Consider the following 21,429-nt stretch of genomic DNA (forward strand, 5'->3'; position numbering starts at 1 on the left):
CACATAAAAATAAATAAATAAAATAAGGCATTGTGTCCACCTACAACTAAAAAATAAATAAATAAATAAATAAAAAGAATTTGCTTCACAAGGCAGAGAAATAATGTTGAATTCTAGAGCTGTTGAATTTAGACACTTAATGGTTGTTTTTGGTGTATGTTATTAGCTACTCTGTGACTAGAAGAGAAGGATTTAGAGCCAGGATCCATTTTTAGTAGTATAAGGGATGACCTCTGTAGAAATTGTTCTAAAGGCTTTACATGTATCTCATTTACATATAATCTTTAATATTTACAATAACTCTAAGAGGTTGGTGCCATTACAATCACCATTATTACATAAATGAACAGAGAAACAGAGAGTATAAGTAATTTATCCAAGGTTACAAAACTAGTAGGTGGAGATCTGAGATTCCAAACCAGGCATTTCTACTCTAGAATTTATGCTCTTACCACTGTCCTGTACAATTCCTAAGAACATAAACAGAGGTGCCAGCAATAAGCAATACAAATTGGCATTGACTCTCTGCATATGGTAGGGAGCATCCCTATAAACATCAAGGTACAGAAGTCATAATACAGCCATACAGTTTAGACATCTAGCCACATTGAAACAGTACTTTCCCATCTGGTTACACAATAAAATAACTTGGGGTGCTTTTAAGATATTCCAGTATCCAGCTCCACCAAAGACAAATGAAATCAGAATATCTACATGGGAATCCTGAAATAACTGCTTTTTAAAAGGTCACCAACTGGGTGCAGCAGCTCAGGAGGCTGAGTCCAAAGCCAGCCTCATTAAAAGCATGGCACTAAGCAACTCAGTGGAACCCTGTTTCTAAATAAAATATGTGGCTCAGTGGTTGAGTGGCCCTGAATTCAATCCTGGAGACCCCCTAAAAAAGTTCACCAGATAATGTTACCATGACACAATTCATTGGAGAGTTAAAAGTACACATTACTTTTATTTACTTAATTAATTCTTATTTTAAAATATGCATTTAATTTTGCAAATAACTTCCTTTTTCTTTCCTTTAGTTTACTTTAGTTTGAAGATGCGTTTACTAAACATTCTACATGTAGTTTCTGGAGGGTGCAGAGTGGACAGAATTTAAATACTTAATTATCAAATATACATGATTTGATTTTACTTAGTCTTATGTGTCTCTAGATTTAGAGATAATTTGACATCAGTTAGATTGATAATTCATTATCATGAGAGCTATAAGGGAATTCTGAAGCCATTCTTTCCTAGTTTACTAATTCTGGATAACTCCCCTTTACTCAGCGGTAAACTATGATTATTTTAGAGTGCACTTATGCATGCTGGATGAAATGTCAGATTTCTCCACATTCCTTTCTTGGATCCCATCCATCTGAGTAGCTGGGGTCCTTCATCTATATCTGACACTTTTAAAGCTTTGTATGAAACATCTGTTTTCCATTTTTAAAATGTCGACTTGTCCATCTTGAATGGGCATTGGGTAAAGGAGACAAATCCTGCTTTGTCTAAAAAGCCCATCGTGATTGTTATGCCAAAACCATATTTGCTCCATTAATCAGATTCCCTCACAACTCGCCAGCAAAAGCAGTGCGCAATGGTAATCCTACGTGCAACTTCTATGTTAACCACTCCAGAGAGCATTGTGCAGTGGGCAATAAAATGTGCTTTCACTCCGAAGTGGTATTTTCCTGCTACACCTTGTTCTTTGCTCTACTAAAGTTAAGTATTACCGTCACAAAGAGATCCAGGGAGATTTCAAAATAATGAGTGTTAATCTTTTACCCCTCCCATGCTCCTTTCCCTGCAGCTCTTTGTACTCGGTTCACCTGATAACCCTCAGGATTTCCTATCACAAGGCCACGCTCAGGGGTACAGCCTAGGATTCTTTTATAACTAAAGGTATCTCCATAGGCTATTTGGGAAACTAGACACTGAGCCCTACTGTACAAAGACCCCCTTTACCTCCTTCTATTCAGCCCCAAGGATATAGAGCCTTGGAATTTTCCAGGAGGCAATAGAGATAAATTAGAGTAGGACTTCACTATGTCAGAATGTTCTCCATCCTGGTAAAAAAATCTTGCTTTAACATGGCCAATCCTAGCACAAGCCCAGAACTCTAACCTTTCAGTGATGAAGATGACCAGGATTTGAGGATGGCATGCTTCTCACAGAAATTGGAATAAAATACCCAAGCAAACTAGGAGGAGTGGCCCTGGGCTGCTTCTGAGGTCTCACATTCCTTCAAGGGTTCTGGCTACATTTCATGATGCTGTGAATCTTGGTCATTCCTCAATGTCCCCAGTTCCCTGAAACTAAGATTTATGAATGACCAACACTCTCTGCCAAGTCACATGCGTAAGCCGGCCTCCACTTAACAGTGGCTCCAGCAGCACTTCCACGGTGCTTTCCCCTAGGCTCTGCCCCTCTGGTTGGCTGTCAGCATGATCTCGTTAAAGCTGAGCCAGTGACCCAGGCCCGCCTGTGGCAGCTCACTCAGTTGGTACGCTGCTACCAGTTTCCTTTCCCAAGACATCTGCTTCAGCACTGCTTCAGATAATACTTCATTATGTCCTGGAAATGTTTCTTACCACTTTGTGTGCCATTGTGTGTCGTTCTCTTTGAAGTTAATGTGAGTCTTATGTGATGATATGATATACATCAGAGCATACCTAAAAATTATGACCCACTGAATAAAAAAAAATTAGAAAGATCCCCTTTTCATTTGTTTAATTCAAAATAAAAGAACTCCAGTTTCCTTTTATGCAAGCAGTTTGCTTGCAGACTGAGGACAGAAAGAAGAGAATATTTTTACTTACGACAGATAAGACTTTCAAGGAGGATCCAAAATACCCATGCAGTTGAGTAAGTGATGGGCTTATTCAGTGTTTATAGCTCTTCAAAGTCCCTATTAAAACTCTTGGAATACTTTTCTAAAAATTACTTAAAATACCTGTTTCACATTCTACATAATGACTTGGGATGGATATCTACTGGGACTCTCTTAGACTTTAAACCACCAAATTATAAGGGGTTGTGTGAATGGTTCTAATATCCACAAATATTTGGTGATAAGCAAAATATTAGACTTAATAATAGTTAATGTTCAGAGTGTACTTGCAAAATATTAGACTTAATAATAGTTAATGCTCAGAGTATACTTGCAAAATATTAGACTTAATAATAGTTAATGTTCAGAGTGTACTTTGTAGGATGTAGTACTCTAAACTCATGGCATAGATTTTCTCATTAATTCATACAAAACCCAAACTATATGTTAATGTGTCATATTTTCTTCATTTTGCAGATGTCGAAAATGAGGAATTGACAGAATCAGTAATTTACCTGCCAAAAAAGTCATAGGGTCAGTAGTAGAATCAAATTCCAGTCCAGGCAGGCTGCACACAGGGGCACTCTGTTAACCACATGTCTTAGAAATGACATTTATAGATGTCTGGGAAACAGAAGATCTGCTTTTGGGTCAGGTGGGACTTCGGCTTCTTTGTGTGGCAGTGATATTTTCCTATCCTTTTGGTTCCATCTCCATTTGGGTCTATTCTATCAGCTGTCTGTGTTTTTGGAGATATTGACCTGTTTTATCCACGTCACAAACCTACTATGCATAGGAGACAATGGGAAAATGAGGAAATATCCACACTACCTCTGCCTCTCTACTAGCCAGTTTTTAAATTTTTATTTAATTAATTTAAATTATAGTATATAGCTATTGCATTCTGAGTTCACATGAAAACTTTTTCTACCTGCTAGAGGATATCTGCCATGAAGGAGCTACAAACCTTTGATTGCTAAAATGCCTTTGTCTACAAACTTAAGAATAATAACAAAGTAGCTGTATTTAGCTATTTGACCTCATCCAGCTAATTTAAATAAGATTGATATATTGACAGCAGCTCTGAAATTCTTGAAATTCACTATGGAAAGCAAGTATTACTTTTTCAAAATGGGAAAAAAGTATTATCAGAGCTTAGGATGTAGCTCAGTGGCAGAGTGCTTGCCTAGCATGCACAAGGCCCTAGAAAAAGAAAAAAGAATAATATGCTGAAGAGAATTTATTTAGATCCATTGTAACTTTAGTCAAATAATGTTTTGTGGCTTCCTTATCAGACTAATATTTCAGTAATTATATTTGGAATATTACCTCAACAGGAATTTTTTTTTTCTCTTGCTTTCCCTTCTCCATAATTTCCTTATTGACCACAGAGTAGGAGCCTAGTTGACTGGATATTTTCTATTTCTGGAAAAACACATGTAGAAGAAAAAAAAATTCTTTCAAGTCATTTTATCCCCCAAACTGGTTCTGCTGTAGCTATAATATATATAATACAATAATTCTCCATTAGAAGATGACATCTACTTTGAAAGGTTAGCTAAGGGTTTCTTTCATTGAATTATTGGTTCTTATTTTCCCAGTGGTGAGAAAAGGGGAAAAGGAAGGGGAAAAATGAAAGTAGAATTCAACTTGAGACTGACCAAGAAAACAATAAACATATCAGAAAAAAAATGTCAAGACAGCTTTTAGATTTCCAGTTCCAAACCAGTACCCCCATCAATTACTAAACCTTAGTCATAAACCATTCATGATATCCCCATCGGTAATTCTAAGAAAGTATAAACAAGATGGCAAAGATGATACATGTCAAAAATGACTTTGAACCAACTACCATATGTAGTAGATACTCACTGTGGATATGAACTGAGACCTTAACAAATCTCCAAACTCGTGACTACCACCACATTCTACTTTCCCCATAAAATACTATGACCGATATGATTTATGGAGAAATTTGAGTCATCTCTTTGATCTAATTTGGAATTTTCATAGTGAAAGCTTGAGAAACCAGGTGGAATATGATGGACATCATTATCCAAAGTATATGTATGAAGACATGAATTGGATGTCAACATACTTTATATACAACCAGAGATATGAAAAATTGTAGTATATGTGTGGAATAAGAATTGTAATGCAAAAAAAAGAACATGTATAAAGACATGAATTGGCATGAGCATACTTTATATACAAAGATATGAAAAATTGTGCTCTATATGTACAATAAGAATTGTAATGCATTCCACTGTGGTGTATTTAAAAAAATAAAATCAATTTAAAAAATGAAAGCTTGAGAAAACCCCATATCAAAGTAGATAGAAAGTAAAGGAAATCTCAGGGGATGGACTGGAGAGCTGGGCAAGGGAGATAAACCAGAACATTCTGAGATTTGAGATAAGAGGGACTTCCCTCCTGGAATACAGGGGTGGAAGTGAGTGAACGGAACTCAGAGGCAGTGAAGAGCCCCCAGGGAACACAGAGAGACCATGAGGTTTCACCAGAAGAGACAGTGAGTTAAACGGGTCCCACTAGGGCTGACACTAGCACCAGGGACCCAGCTTGAGGAGCACTACAAGATAATGCAGTAACCAGAAGATGTCCCATTGCCAGTACAGATACACCTCTGAAGCTTCCTCTTGTCACTCAGGAGAAGCAAAGGGAGCAGGAGATGGGGAAGGCATAACAAAGTAAATCTATAAAAGTCAGGATGTTTAGATTAAAATAGACCTCATCAACTTGGGGGTCCCTGCATAAAGTGGCAATAACCAAACTAATCTTTCATAGTCAAGATTGAGATTCTTTTCAGGTTTTGATCCTATTGAAAGCAATCTTGTTCACTGAGTGACCCCAGGACTCAAAAGAAGTTTTCTACTCCTCCAGCCCTTTGTTTTAAATGTAGCATCTTCAACTTCACCCTGTTTGTGAAGTTTGTTGTGACTAGCTTGGAAGAGCCCCCAGACTGAGCTGACCGAACGAGGGCTCTGACTTACTCCTCTAATCTAGTTCCCCTGACTTGTCCTCTCAGGGCTTCATATCCAGAAAGCTCAGCAACTAGTCCAAGCTTTTTGGCCTTCTTGGACCCTGTCAAAAGCATTCTTTAGCCCATTTCTTCAAATCCAAAGACAGAAATGCCATTGTCAGTCTCACCGTGTGTGGCTCCATTTCTTTGGGTGTCTTTCACAGTCACTAGGCCATGCTCACATTATTCCTCTTCTGAAGTCATGTTGTAATCACACCAACACAGATCATGATGCACGTGAGCAGGCACAATATGAGCCCTTGATATGGTTCTCAATACCCACCGTCCTCATCTTGTGATACTGTCTTCAATAGTCTATGGTCTCCAGGTAACTGAAGCTCTGGATGGCCAGGAAGGGATCTTCATTTATCTGAAACTCAGAGCAGTGGCTGTATCTAGGAGCTGGGTGCAGTGGAGAAAAATCAGATTAAGAAGATTTTTGACTGCTTATACTTGGAGGATTTGTGGGTTTATTTATTTGTTTCACCGGGTTTGTTTTGCTTTTTCTTGCTGCCTAGTTGCAATGGGGATTCAGAAGCATGCTCAATTTAGTTTAAAAAAACTTAAAATGATACTGTGTTTCTAGGCATCTGTTTTGGGATTATGCTATAAACTCCCAAAAAGTTCAATCATTGCTTGGATTTCTGTAGCCCAGCTTCCTCATCCTCAAATAAAGATACTGCTTTCTTCATAGCATGTTGTATTAAATTAATGTAAATGCTCAATGCTGCCTGAACACATAGAAACACTTAACAAAAGCTATTTTCTTTTATTTTTGTATTTCTTTGTGGTGCTGGGGATCAAGCCCAGGACATTGTGCATGCTAAGTACATGTTTTACCACTGAGTTACATTCCCAGCCCAATGGCAATTTTAGTTTACTCAAAAAGATCATTCCCTCATGTGAGAGTTAATTACCATGTGATCTGATGATCTGAGTGCTGATTTTGAAGACATGCACTTTGGATACATTGAAGACATGCCTTTGGATACCTAATACAGGATCAGTGAACTCATCAGAGAAAGTGTCTTTTAAACTGAAAGTAGAAAATATGGAAGAATCAGTCAGAGGAAGGGATAAAGAACATCCCTAGAAAGAAGAAACAAAGCAAGAAATAAAAAGATGTACATTAGAGAAATTGCCCAGATTGTTCCTTTTGGCTTGCATGCTGTTGCATTTGGAGAAAGGGTCGTTGATCTGCAAAGCGTCTAAGGAATACTCAAGGGAGATTCCTTATGAGGGTAGACCAGGAATTATGAGAACCTGAACTAAAGTAGCATTCCACAAGATAGGAAGAATTGGACTGTGAAGGGGTTTGGGAGGATGAGCATACATATAAGAGATAGTAGAGAAATAATACTGATAGGATTAGGTAATCCTTTAGACATGTGGAAATAGAAAATAAGAAAAAAATAACATACAGAAGGGTCAAAGACGGCTTTCTGGCTTGGTAAAATAACTAGTTAAATTACTAGATTGCCCATTAAGACTTCAGAACAAGGAACACATGAAAAAGAACAAGTGTGAGGGCAGATGTAATTAATTTGTAGGTAAGGTGGAGGTGGGGGAAACCATGTTGAAAAATATAAATTAAGTATCCTAAAATTACTTCTAAAAATGGTTTTGAAATTTAGGAGGAAGGTCTAGTTTAGTGGTCAGCCTTTGGGGGCCATCAACCCTCATCTCACTCATAGATGAGATTGCAGAGGAAACAAGAACTTGGTAGAGGGGGGACTGACAACCAAACACTTGCAAACCTTGATGTTCAGTGTGAGCAGGGACAGAGGATCCTGTCTGTGAAGGAGACTATGAAAGAGAGAAGCCAGAAGGTTCTGCTAGGAATCCATACTGGAACAAGTTTGGGAAAGGGGAGAGCATTTTTTTAATGGGCTACCTGCCTCAGAAAGTTCCAAGGTACCCAGTCCAAGATGACTAGAGAATAAAAAACAAAGGAAGATGAAGTTTGGGTTTCAGGCTTTCTGTTCTTTCTCAAACCTTTGCTAGTATGACCTTTCACAGCCTTCTTCTCTTCCCTTTGTCTCCCATCTTTGGCCATTATAGCTGACTTTGCTGCCAGCTCTCAATATCAGGTCCAACCACCACTTTTGGTTTCATTCTGCTGAATTCATTGCTGCTACTACATTCTATTGCTCTTTCTTCCACTCTCTCCTCTCTCTAGTTCCCATACAATCTATTCACCTCACCCATCTTCTGCTACCCTTCTTATTTTTCAAGTGTATTCTACCTGGACTTCTTATTCTTTTACAACATTACTTCTCTTATTCCTTTACAACATTCTTTTTTCAATATTTTTAACATTCATTTGCATTTAAAAAGTTACCCTGTTGGTGCATATCATACCTTCGGATATTTAAGACTACACAACACTCTTAAACTCTAGTGGTACCACATGACCCCCTTCCTTTCTGGATAAGCTCCCTTGCTCTAGCCCCAGGCTCCTTACACATAACTTCCTGTTTCCTGTAACACTCTTCACCCTCGATTAACCTGCCTCTTACTTGACCTTTTTCCTCTCAGGTCGAATGCCACATCCTCCTTTGAGATCCCTACCCTGACCCCTAAAGTGGAGAAGCATTTCTTAGGTGTGTTCTCACCATATGCTTGTGCACATCCTATCGTATAAATTAGCACACTGAATGCTCATGATCTCTAAAGCTATTTTACCTGTGAAACTAGGAATTCTACAATCCTATGTTGTTTATTCATATGTATGTAGCCTATACAAGGAGTCTAGGGGAAATAACTATATAATCATATGGAAGGTGATTACAATGCAGAATATGAAACTAAACTAAATGTACACAATTATTATAATTATATAAAATATATATTTTAAAAAAACAGAAGACATGCAAACAATGCTAAGATGTTTTAAGAGTAATTTAAGAGTTTGAGAGCAAGACTTTGGGAAGAAATTAGCTTTTATTTTTCTTAATTTTCCAAATTTTCAATCATTTCTTTATTTTTATCAGAAATACACAATAAATTTAACAATACATGACCATATTTCCAGTTGTCAATTGAGCACAATAACACTAACATAGTTAAATATCACTTTTTGGAATACTTTCTATTAAAATATTTCCAGGCATCAATTATTCTAATTCTAACATAACTCTGAATCTGGAAGACATAGGAAACTGGGATGATCAAAACATGAATTTTAAAATTTGCTTACACGGGGCCTATTTTGGCAAATTTCTTAAATTTTTACTAATTTTTCTTTATGGGCCATCTCTTTCTCCTCATTTCTCAAATACCCTTGTCCAATCTAAGGTATCTGCTGTTTTAAGTTGCATGCTTATTTAAAGTTGTTTGTAATGCAAAAGTTTATATTTGACCTATGAAATAAACCACTAACTTTTTTGCTTATAAAACAAGCTATTAATTTTGACTTAAAAAAAAAAAAAAAACAACACTTAATTTTCAAGACCTACTAACAGCACCTTTATCCAGTCTCCTGATCTTACCCTGTCTCTGACCCACCCATTCCTACTCCCTGGCCTCAGACTCAGGAATGGCTCAGGGACTTCTTGAGGACAATTTTAAAAATCAATATTTATCTTTAATTTTACTTAATTTTATTAATCTAATGGGCAAAAAGTTAGTATCATTTTATGTGATTTCTATAATTACTAAATCACAGTAAAAATATTAAACAATATAGAAACATGGAAGAAAAGTTAAATTCATCTTCCACCTTGCCTAATCTGTCCTACTCTGAAGAAATAATTGCTATTAATAGCATGGTTCATAACCTTGCAGATTTTGTATGTTTGTATTATAGTCTCCTGTCATATATTCTCAAGTATATGAGCATTTACAAAAGTGCATACACATATGACTATATATGCACAAATATAGATGTGTGAACATTCACATATCTACATATACAAATATTTGTAAGTGTGTGTACACATACATATGTATATAGGAGAAAGAGAAGAGGAAACGAGTAACTTATGGAGTTTTGTTATAATTAACACATACTGGGTCACAAAGGGTTAAGGTTAGGGTTAGGGTTAGGTATATAAGGTTTGGCATCTTAGTAGGGTTTTTATGATGTAATAATTTATTTCAGAGGTTTGGCAACTCAGAAAATATAAATTTAGCTGTTTTGCCATTGTTTTTTGTTTGCTTTTGTTGCTGTTATTTTTATTTTGATTACACCAGCATTTCTTTATTCCTTCCTCTTAGGTTTGAGCTTTAAAATCAACAATAAAGTAAATGCAATTACTATCTTTTCACTCAAATTTTTGTGGGCATATGCAAATAGATATGTGGGAAAACTCTTGTGAATAGAATTGATGAATCAATTGACATGTTCATTTTAAATATTTCAATTTATTTGTAAAGCATTTATATTACTAATCATTTTGATTTCCCAATCTAATTGTTTTTGAGAGAATCTTTGTTTTCTTTTCACGACTATATTCACTAGTAGAGTTGAGTGTTTTTCAAATATGAAGTTAAAGATTGTGATTTTTATTTTCTTCCTTTGCTTTTTCTCAGTTTTGTTGGATTTCTGTATTTCTCATGCTAATCTTTAGAAACTCTTTTATACAGTATTATTAATCCTAACCAAAATTCATGATTGATTCATCATAAGTTTCACATCTAGTTTTGTTGTTGCAGTGTGCACGTATTTCTGTTTTTACATATACAAGTTCTGTCACCATTCACTTTTATGGCATTATGACTTGGTGCTTTACTCTAGTTTCCACCATACTGCAAACTAAATGAGATGGTCCTCTATTGATTTTTCTAATGTTCCAAACATTGGTTTTTATACTGAGATCTTTACTCAATGAATTGATTCAAATCTTATTTTTCTTTTTACTTTTTTAATATAATATGTTATTATGGTTTTGATATCTTCTGTTGCAAAAGATTTATTTGCAAATGTTTTCCATTTCTAATATTCAGATTAGACAAATTTCATTTCTTTGTATATAAATATAAAACAAATATTTGTTTGATGTACAAATAACTAACATATATAAATATATGCATACATATTTTTATGTATCACAAATCTGATTTCACAAATATGAAAGACATCTGTCTTAAACATGCCTTTTTATATGACTGGAGAAAACTTAGCTTATTCCATAATGCCTTCTTTTATTTTCTAAGTATATTACTATATTGACATTTACTTATTGTTATTATTACTATATAAGTATTTTTGGAGTAAAAGCAAGGAGTAGTGATGATATTCCTGGTTTTTACAACCATGATTTATTCTAGAGTTAATAAACACAATCTCCTTTTGTCTTTTTACTTACAAAAGTTTTATATACCTATCTTTATTATATGTATGTATGTTTTTCCAGGTGTTCCATCACAACTGTCAAACTTCTTGAAGTCAGATTTTTCTCCAGTTGCTCAAATTCTTTTACTTTAGTTACTGAAGATTTTCCTACAGAGTTCATCTTCTTACATGGTCAAGACTCTTGGCTGTCTAGATGTCAGGCCCAGTTGTCGTTTTCTTTCATTATTTTACTACATGACTTTTCTACTTCCTACCTCTTTCTCTTTCTTAATTTCCTATCTTATTTTAATGAGCATGCTTCCATCAGAATACATTTCCCTAGAGAACAATCAACAATCATTCTTGGGAGAAGAAATAGGGGAATTATTATGACATACAATGGTTTCTCCTTCTCTGTGGGGCATATGTTGAAAGATCCGTAGTTCCAAGACCCCGAGTGGATGCGTGCAATCATCAGCTGAACCCTATACATACTATGTTTTTTCTATTCAGGCCTAAAATAAAGTTTACATTAAGAATGGTAAGAAAATAATAAAATAAAATAGAATAGTTATAAAAGTTCTTTAAAACTCATACGATTTTTTTCTGGAATTTTCCATTTGATAGTTTTGGACAGTTTCTGTGAAAACGAAACCATAACTAAGGGGAGACTACTGTATGCTGGCTTGACATTGCATGCAGTTCCCAGGGTGTCCTGGGCTCCCTTTGGATGGGCCCTGAGCCATAGGGGACTTGCCCTGAGTTGATGGTTTACTAAACCTCTCCACAGGCTTTATGGCTGCCATTGTCACTGTATCTCTCAAACATTAGAGGTTATACATTAGCCAGTGTCTCTGTGCTTTTATTTCTGTTCTTGAATCTGCCAATTTTTTATGTCTTTTTTAAAATTCCTTCTTTCTCCTGATACATAATACATTTCCTTTTCTCTAATGTTTTGAAAGTTAAAGGTTTATTTTTATTCTGCAAGCAATTTCCTTTAGAGTACAAAACATACTTTTCTTTAGTATAATTGTTAAAAATAAAATAACATCTATAAACATTCTGAGAGGATGAAAATTTAACATACTTTCTTTCCATACTACCTTTTTTCCTGCACATTTCTCAATATCATCTACAAAATCTAGAATTTTTTCCCTGCTTATCATAATTATATTTTAAACCTTATATGTTATGCTTTCAACAATTATTTCTGCTTTTCAAACTATTTATAACCTAACAATAACTTTTAAAAACTTTTTTGCTGATGTTACTGCTGCTTATATAGTCCTTTAATACCTACACCCCCATTTAACTTTTTATCATATTGAACAACTGTAGTATTTTCTTTGAATAACTTTTTCCAAATGGCTCATACCAGTAGTTTATAAGAAATGTTTCTATTTTCTTTGCATGTAAATAGCAAAAAAGAAAATATTTCCATACTTTGAATCTGCAAATGAATTTGTCTTGAGGAAATTTGTCTTATTATTTATTTAAATAGTGCTTATGTTCTAGCTTGCCTCCTTTTTTTCCTTTTTCTATTTTCTTTTTATTTCTTTTTGTTGTTCTTGAAATACTCTGTGGATTATGTTTTAGCTTTTTCAAAAAGTTCTTTTCTGTTTTGAATTCCCCATTATATGTGTATTAGATTTCCTGAATCTGGTTTTCATCTCCCCTGCCGGATCACTCTTCTTCTTCTTTTTTTTTTTTTATTTGGTACTCAGGGGCAGTCCACCACTTCGACCACTTCACCACATCCGACCCTTATTTTGTACTTTACTTAGAGACAGTGTTCACTGAGTTGCTGAGCACCTTGCTTTGGCTGAGGCTGGTTTTGAACTCTCGATCCTTCTGCCTCAGCCTTTGGAGCCACTGGGATTACAGGCCTGCAAAACCACACTCAACTCACCCTGATACTCTTCAATTTTTTTCCCCCTTTCTGTACAGGGAAGACTTCATCAGTTTACTTTCTATTTTGTTAATTCTAATTTCTCCAAGTACCCCAAATTCTTATTGTTGTTTTTAATTCTACAAATACATGTTTTTGTTACTGTTTAACCTTTCCTGATCAGATAGAATTCTTTCACTGGATACCAGATTTAGTTTCAGAAATTTGATGTCTCCTTTTATACGTAGGTGTGTAATTTCTAACTCCTACATCTTTTGAAAAGTCTCACTTTTTTGCTCTGTCATTGTGAAAATTTTCTGTACTTTTTATTGTGGAAGTGGAGAAGGAGGACTATGATATGGAATTCCCGATTAGTGTTTGCAGTCCCTTTGTAAGGAAGCTTGACACATTTCTGCCGGGGCAGCAATCCATTATGCAAGGGAGCCCTTGTAAATGTCCTAGTCCCCTGACTATTATTCAGATGAAATCCCCTCTATTGTATCAGTTTCCAGCTGGTTGCAGTTGTCTGCTGTGTGGAGACTTCATGGATGGTCCAACTTCGTGTCTGCTACTCTGGTGGTTCTCTAATCTGCCCTCACCACTATGAGTTAAAAGACAAACTGACCTTGCCAATATGTCCTCCATGCATACTCCATGCATACTTTGCTTTGCAAAGTAACTGAAATTCCTAGGAGATGCTCACTGTCCTTGTCCATTTCTCCATGGCTATCTTATACCTAACTAAAATTATTCAAACTTTTGCCGTGTAGAACTTGTACTCATTCAACAATTATTTTTGTGAGCTCAGATACTGTAATTACCAAGTCTCATAAATCTTGAATTTCATCAATTACATATCCTAATCAGGAGGGCTTAGACAATAAGCGCATGAAATGCCAATGTTTACAATGGCAAATTGTGAGAAATGTTAGATAGAAAAACAAAGCAAAGTCAAAGATAAAGGAAGAGGCAGGCAGAGCACCATTTTGAAATTTCATGCTGCATTAGATCCTTCTCCCCAAAAAACATGTTTCTGCCTAATTTCTAGTTTCTTTGGGAGTCTGGGATAGAAGAAGAATGGCAGGGCACTGGGCAGTGTTGGATGTTTTCAGTCACATGGGCAACTTCCCTGTGAAGTCTTTGTCCATTTCTCTAAGGACCCTCTAATCTATAAGTCTGGTTTTGAAATATTTTATATTTCATTTAGTTTTTAGTACGTGTTCCTGATCTACATTACTAGACATCTAGACATGACCACAACAATATATTGTGTGCACCAAAGACTTGTCATAGCCAAAGAGAAAACATCTTCCTATCCAAACTCATTCCCCCTTCTGCATTCCATAGAGGTAGATGACATTGCAAGGCCCAGAATTTTTCAGATTTTAAACATTCTTCTTTAATTCCTATTTAAATGTGGTTTCCAAAACCCAGTGTCTAAACCCAATTCATTTGGATTATGAGAAATGTGTCATTACTCCCAGTATTTCTAATTCTGTTGCAGTGATCAATTTTCCCTGATTATAGCAGCAGCTGACAAGATTTTCTAATAACTGTTCTTTCTTCCCAATCCATTGTAAGTACTAAAGATAGCATTATCAGGATAAAAATACATATAATATATAATGACCTCATTATCTGGCTTCAGTGGCTCTCAACAAAGTATTTTGAAATCAAGAAGTTAAATATTTTTCTGTATTTAAGGTACATTTAATTGGACCTCTCTTTATTCTAGCCTCTTTGTGTCCTTAAAAACATGAACTGACTTTGAAAGTCAGTAAGACAGTCGAACAGCAGAGTTAAAAATTTCCAAAACACAAACTATAATTTTCAGCATTTAGAAATCTTTATGTTGTAAAAAATATATAATTGTTATTCTTTAGAATTGGTATGTTCTCCTTCCTTGATGAGGACTATAATCATGTAGAGATTGGAGTTTATCCTTTGATTGGCTTTAAGTTAAAGGAGCCATATAAAGTTCAAAACTATTTTCTTAAAAGAAGAATGATTGCATTCATTTTATAGTTGAATAATTTCAAATGCTTTAAGTAACTTAGCTTGACCATATGAAAGTGGGACAAAGGCAGTACCTAATATGAATTTTTGCCCAGGAGAACAGTTTTTGATGAAATTATGACCAACTGAAATATGAAAGAGAAAAACTATAATCATCCCATCTTTTATTTATGGTATCACCTATATAGCTATAAATAATAAGGATATCCTAATCATTTTAACTACTATTGGAATGCAAATAGTTTTGCGGCAAAAAGCAGTAACTTTTTATAAAGTACAACATGCCTATACATCATTTGGACAGAAAGAAGAATAACCTTTAAACAGTGAAATTCCACAAGTGGCTAGATAGGTAAAATGATCATGATCAGAGAGGAACACAGGTCAAACAAAGTACACTCGCACACTAAATTTACTTGTCTTTTACAGACAATTTGCAAAATGGGGACTATTGAACTACCAAGGTAATTACCTAAAACGTTGCCTTTGCTCTATTTTAAAGGTTGTGTAATATTAAAGAACTTCCTGTGGTAAGAATTTTTTCATTTAAATTAACCATCTCATCCTAGAGTAGAAAATAAGTAATAAAATAAGAAAATTAAAATGGAACAAAGTTCCTTAGTGGGCCAATGTTTTATTGATCTATACTGCTGTTACTGCAAGAAAGATGGAACATTCTAGAAGGTCTACATGTAGGGTGGTGGTAGCACACAGGTAAAATTCTCCAAGGCACATTTTGCTTCCAATATAGTACCTTGTCCTACCAAAGTTCTCAAAAGAGACTCATATTTTTTTTCTTTCATGAAGTTGTGCTAGGGGTATGTGAGAATGGCTTATCTTACTGAAGACCCTGGCAACATGTTGAGAGTGTAAAACACAACCCTGGAAAGCTTCCTCTCAGCCTCTTTCTTTCTCTTTTCTTTATCACACAATCTGTTAATATACCTCAGCTGCCAAGCAGATGTGACAGAAAACTAACCAGAAGGGCATACCTGGGCAAGCACCTTGTGCCACCTTCCACAAAAGAGCACAAATTCCAAGATATTATGACAGTAACCCCTTGTGACCTGTGATTTAAGTACCATGCCTCTTAACTCAATAAGTGGTTTTGTTTCTCTCCCCCATACAAAAATGTAAACAGATATTATAGTTTTGGAGAAACTTCCCTGGCATTTCCTTTCTGCTTTTCAACTACAGCCCTGCCTCCATGTGCCAAAGGCAGGCTGGTTCCAACAAAGCAGTCTCACAAATGCACAGGCAAAACTATCAACAATGCTATTGTCTTTAGAAAATGTGCAGAAAAAAAGAGATGACATTTGACATGCAAGGTAAGCCCAGCAAAGTATTCAGGAGATTATTCTTTCCTGCTATTATAATCCACTAACTTTTTGTTGTTAGTTCTTAATCCAGTATCATGTCTAGACTATTTCTTTCTTACCTCCAACAAAGCTTTGGGAAAAAGAAAATCGCATCTTCACATGCTTCTATACCCTTCAGCTATGATTGCCGGCCAAATGTGCAAAGAGCACATTGTGTTCTCCTCTCAAGTTTGGACTTTTTGTCTTTCTAGGACATTGGTAATCTGCTACGAGTATAATAACAGACAAGAAACACAGGTACTTGAGGTTCTTTTTTGGAAGATTAATTCAATCTTTTGAAACAAGTACTAAGTAAACAGAAGAGGATATTGCTATAACTTCTGGAAAGTATTTGTGCAGTATAACTAATACATAAATGATGATATTATGGTTATATTAAAAAGAACATGTTTGAACATTTTGAATGTGTCTAAATACACTCTAAATAAAGAAAATATACTCTACCATACAAGTAATTTCTTTGATTCGAAGCTTTTATTAATAGAATAGTATTCAAAAATTCAAAAGGATCATAAATGCGATGGTCCCTCTTCCTACTGCCTGGCTCCCAAATCAATTTACAACAGCCCTCAGGACAAGAAAAGAGTCTTGTTGCCTTTTAAGTTTGGGCAGCATAGAATAAGAGACAGAGAAAGTTGATGCAGAATAATTTGCAATTTCCTGCAAAATGACTTCCATGAAGTTTAAAGTCATCCAGAACTGCAAAACTGATCCCACAGATCAAATAAATATGAGAACATTTCAATCTTTAACTAAACCGTGTTGGCTTTTCATTCCAATAAGGAGCCAAATGGATGTTTGCAAGCTAGAAGAATTTTAAATAATTTTTCACGGGAGCAACTTTTAAACAAATCTTCGACCATTTTCCTTTCTTTAGCTTTTGAACTATAATAATTTAAGAGAAGGAACCAAAATTAAGAAACATTAAAGATAGATATTTATTAATCTGTAAAAAATATATTTGAATACTTGCTATGTTTCAAGAGACTACCTCAGTCCTAGGGAATGTAACAAACTGGAGAGAGGATTAAAAGTCCCTTTAGTGATTTGTGAACAATGCAAAAAAGTAAGTTGCTAAATGTACTCATTTTGAGTATCATACAGACAGAATGTGGAAGTAAAGAGGTGGACTTAGGGCTGCATTTGAGTAAAAACAGGTACAAGAGGAACCCAGGACCCTATAGGTAGGAAAGTCACAGGGGCGTGCCTGAAGTTAGTATGAATTTGGTTTTGTACATGTGTGTCTGAGGTGGGTTAGTAGAGTAAAGATGGATGCTGAAGGCTGGGGTTGTGGCTCAGTGGTGGAGTGCTCACCTAGCATACATGAGGCACTGGGTTCAAATCTCAGCACCACATAAAAATGAAATAAAGATATTATGTCCCTCTACAACTAAAAAATACATATTTTTTTAAAAAGTAAAGAAGGATGCTTAAGTTATAGAAGAGGACAAGAGACCACTAAGGGGCTTTTGTGGAACACTACTAGCTGCCACACCCAGACTCCTGTGGCTCAACCCAACACTTATTATGCTCTTCTTTTTCCATCAAGCACTTAAACTCTGCTTGTCAGTGTATTATAGAGTAGAAAATAAGGTTGCAAATAGTTCCACGATGGAAAGTCTTTAAAATCATTGGGTCCATATCATGAATCATAGAAAAAGAACTGTCCATCACCTGCCCTCTGAGTCAAAATTGTGTATCCACCCACCAGCAAATTCATCCATTCAGTGGGAATAAAAACAAATGGCATGCAGCTGTGTGCTCACATTCTCCTCCTCTTCCTCCCCATCCATTTAAAGAAGGAAAACAAACATGTGAAGTTACCAAATGCAATGTGTTTAGAGCAAGGTGAGATAGATGTGAAATAGAATGATGTGGTTTATTTGTGCAAATTGGTTAGATGACAGTCATTGCAAGACTAAGAGGTGGATCTTGATCACAAAGTGCTTAAAAGTCCTGGAACTCATATAGGAATGCAATATTTCTGGGAGCTTCTGTATGAGAAGCATAGGGAGCCACATGAGGTTATTAGTTATCCTTTCAACAAATATTTGTTTAGCAACTACTATGTGGTAATCACTGTTCTGGACTCTATCAGTCTTTCTGACTCATAAGAAAAACTTGGATGCTAGGATATGGATAAAATGATAAAACATCAATAAATTAATATAGTACATCCTATAATATCAGGATAAATGTGTTTCATCTTATTAGAGTCATACTTTTAGCAAACAAAAAATTAGAGGTAAGAATTAAATTTGGCATTTAATATAAAGCATTATGTTTTATGCAAACAATCACATGTATATTGTGGACAAAACTTCAAAATCTTTATAATATTTTTATAAATACAAGGTTTTAAAGTAATTTCATACTTATAATTATTTATGCCTCAGAACTCTGCTGGTTTTTTCTATGCTATTATAGATATGTTGTTGGAAAAGTTAAGAAGAATTAATGGATTTATTTTGCCAGTGTTTAAGTGGATTCTCATATATGAGAATAGGTATCTCTTAGGTTACTTTTAGATATAACGTATGAGCGTTTCTTATATTAGAAATATATTTTCCTCCTCAAACAGTCCAGTATGAGTTTACTCAAAGACCATTTAATATACTAACATGATTCCAAAATAATGTTAGGTGTTGTCATCTTTACTGTAGAGGGGTTTTATTTTCCAAAGTTCAACCTAACTTAAAATTGATTCAAGTTTTATAAAAATAGGGGTGACACCATATTTCTCAAATTTTACTTGTATGGTGTCTTGATTAATACTTTCTGTGAGAATGATTTTTTCTGATCCTACATTTTAAATTTAATAGTTTCATTATGTAATTTTTTAATCTTCATGTACTTTATATAAACTATGGATTTAAATGTAACTTCCTTTGCATATGTATTCAATAAAAACATCATTTATTGAAAAAATGGGTGATACATAAAAGTTGCATTATTTGTAAATATTTCAGTGTTCTTGATAATGTGAATGAACATATTTGGGAGGTGGCACTTTTCCTGAAGAATACATGTCAAAGTCACCATCCATCTGCTAGTAAATTTTCAAATAAAAAATTGTATTGATAATTAATAATTATACAGCTCCAAATTTTGATCATAGTTTTTTTTTCCTTCTGACTGTGAAATGTCTAGAGCTTGTGAAAGAAGTGAGAATTGGGGCTGAGACTCAGACTGGAGGAGAGGGTATGAGGGAAACTCCTCAGTTCTGGGAAATTGCCAGAAGAGTGCAGCTGTCATTTAACACCTGTCCTCTTTTCAAAAGCAGGGGGTGGCATTCTTATAGAGAAACCAGAGAAATATGGATTAGAAGAAACTGTTAAAAGATGGATAGCCCATTGTTTCTGATCTTTTGGGCACCAGAATAATCGCTAATAGGCTAATGTCATGTTTGAAGAAAATGTACATTATACAGTGTCTTCTCAACCATATAATTCAGTGATGTATTATAAACTGGAAACACAATCCAAAGGATAACCATAAACTTATGAAACACATTCATGAGCAACAAATAAGTGAGAGTGTTATGATTACCATTGAAGAAAGATATTAATACAGAGTGACTTTTAATGCATTGGAACCCAATTGCTTGAAATCAGATGGAAAATAGTTATGTGAAGAAATCCTCTATTCACATTAACACAAGAGGGGGTTTGATAGTACCAAAAGCTCTGGAGTGACAGGTTGTGGGCAATAAACTTAACAGGATTAAAAAAATTATTTCCATTAAAAGCAAAGAATTTAATGCAGCCAGATTGTAAGCAGAATGCAAAAAGAAAGAACCCACTAAACTGCTTTGAGTTGCTCATCTAAATCTACTTGAGTGTTGTGTTCTGTTTTGGATATCATATGTTTGAAAAGAAAGACAAACTGGAGTGAGTTCAAAGGAAAGCAACTGAACTGATAAAAGGTTTGGAAATAAGACAGACCTGTGAGCAATGGACATGTTCAGGCTAGAGAAGAGACAATTGAAGAAGAGACATGTTAATTGTCTACAAGCATTCGGAGAAATGCTTTGGGAAGAGAAAGAATAAGCTGTGTTAATCATTAGGAAAAGAGTAAGGAGACATAAACGTACAATATTCATGAGAATTGCCTGGAATAATTTATTTATTGTGCTCTGGAGGTAATTTATGTAACTCTGCAACTTGACATCATTCAAGTTCAAGTACAAATGCACAAATGCCATGTACTTTTAGACCTGAGGGCACAAAAAGACCACAAATCAGTGTTTGAGGATAAAAGGTAGCTGAAAAGAAATATGTGGGCTTTACCTTTTGCAACTAGTAGCCTGAAGTGATCTGTGGGATCCCAATGCTGTTTAAGATACGTCTGAGACAGAAAAAGGTTCAGGCTCTTAAGATGAGTTAATATATTTCTATAACACATTCAATTCGAAGTTTGGGCAGCATTTCTATAAAATACTTTACAGACAGATGTTTCTAGAACATACCAGGTAGCTGTGACTAGTAAGTATGCAGTGATGCCCTTTTACCACATAGTATTCCTTATTTTCCTTTCACCTACTTCCCACATCTCTCTCTCCTAGCAGACATTTGGTGGTATAGTGGCAGGAAACTGAGGGAGTATAAAATTTTTTATAATTAAGGCTGGATTAGTAGTAAGAATGCCCAGCCATCCAAGGCTGAGCAGCATTTTTGATGTTCGAAAGAAGTGTGTAATGTTGGATTAAGCTACAAGTAACCAAGCCTTTTTTTCTCCAAGGAGGCTTTGATGTTGGGGGTCGAGTGGGCCCCTTGCCTCTGTGCATTTCTGATACGGTGCTCCGTGTTCTAATCCATTGTAGCAAAGTCCTTGAACCAAGAAAAACTGACACTCATTCTCATTAATGGGTTTGCCTGGATTGCTTTATTTTGTTGTTATTTCTCACTGCTTCTTTTCCCCCTTTAACATTTTCTAGTGACTTTGATTGATCTAATGTAATCTCTTTTCTCCACTTTTTTTCAAAGCATGAAAATTTCCCTG

Source organism: Marmota flaviventris, chromosome 7 (genome assembly GCF_047511675.1).
Source record: "Marmota flaviventris isolate mMarFla1 chromosome 7, mMarFla1.hap1, whole genome shotgun sequence".
Taxonomy (NCBI): Eukaryota; Metazoa; Chordata; class Mammalia; order Rodentia; family Sciuridae; genus Marmota; species Marmota flaviventris.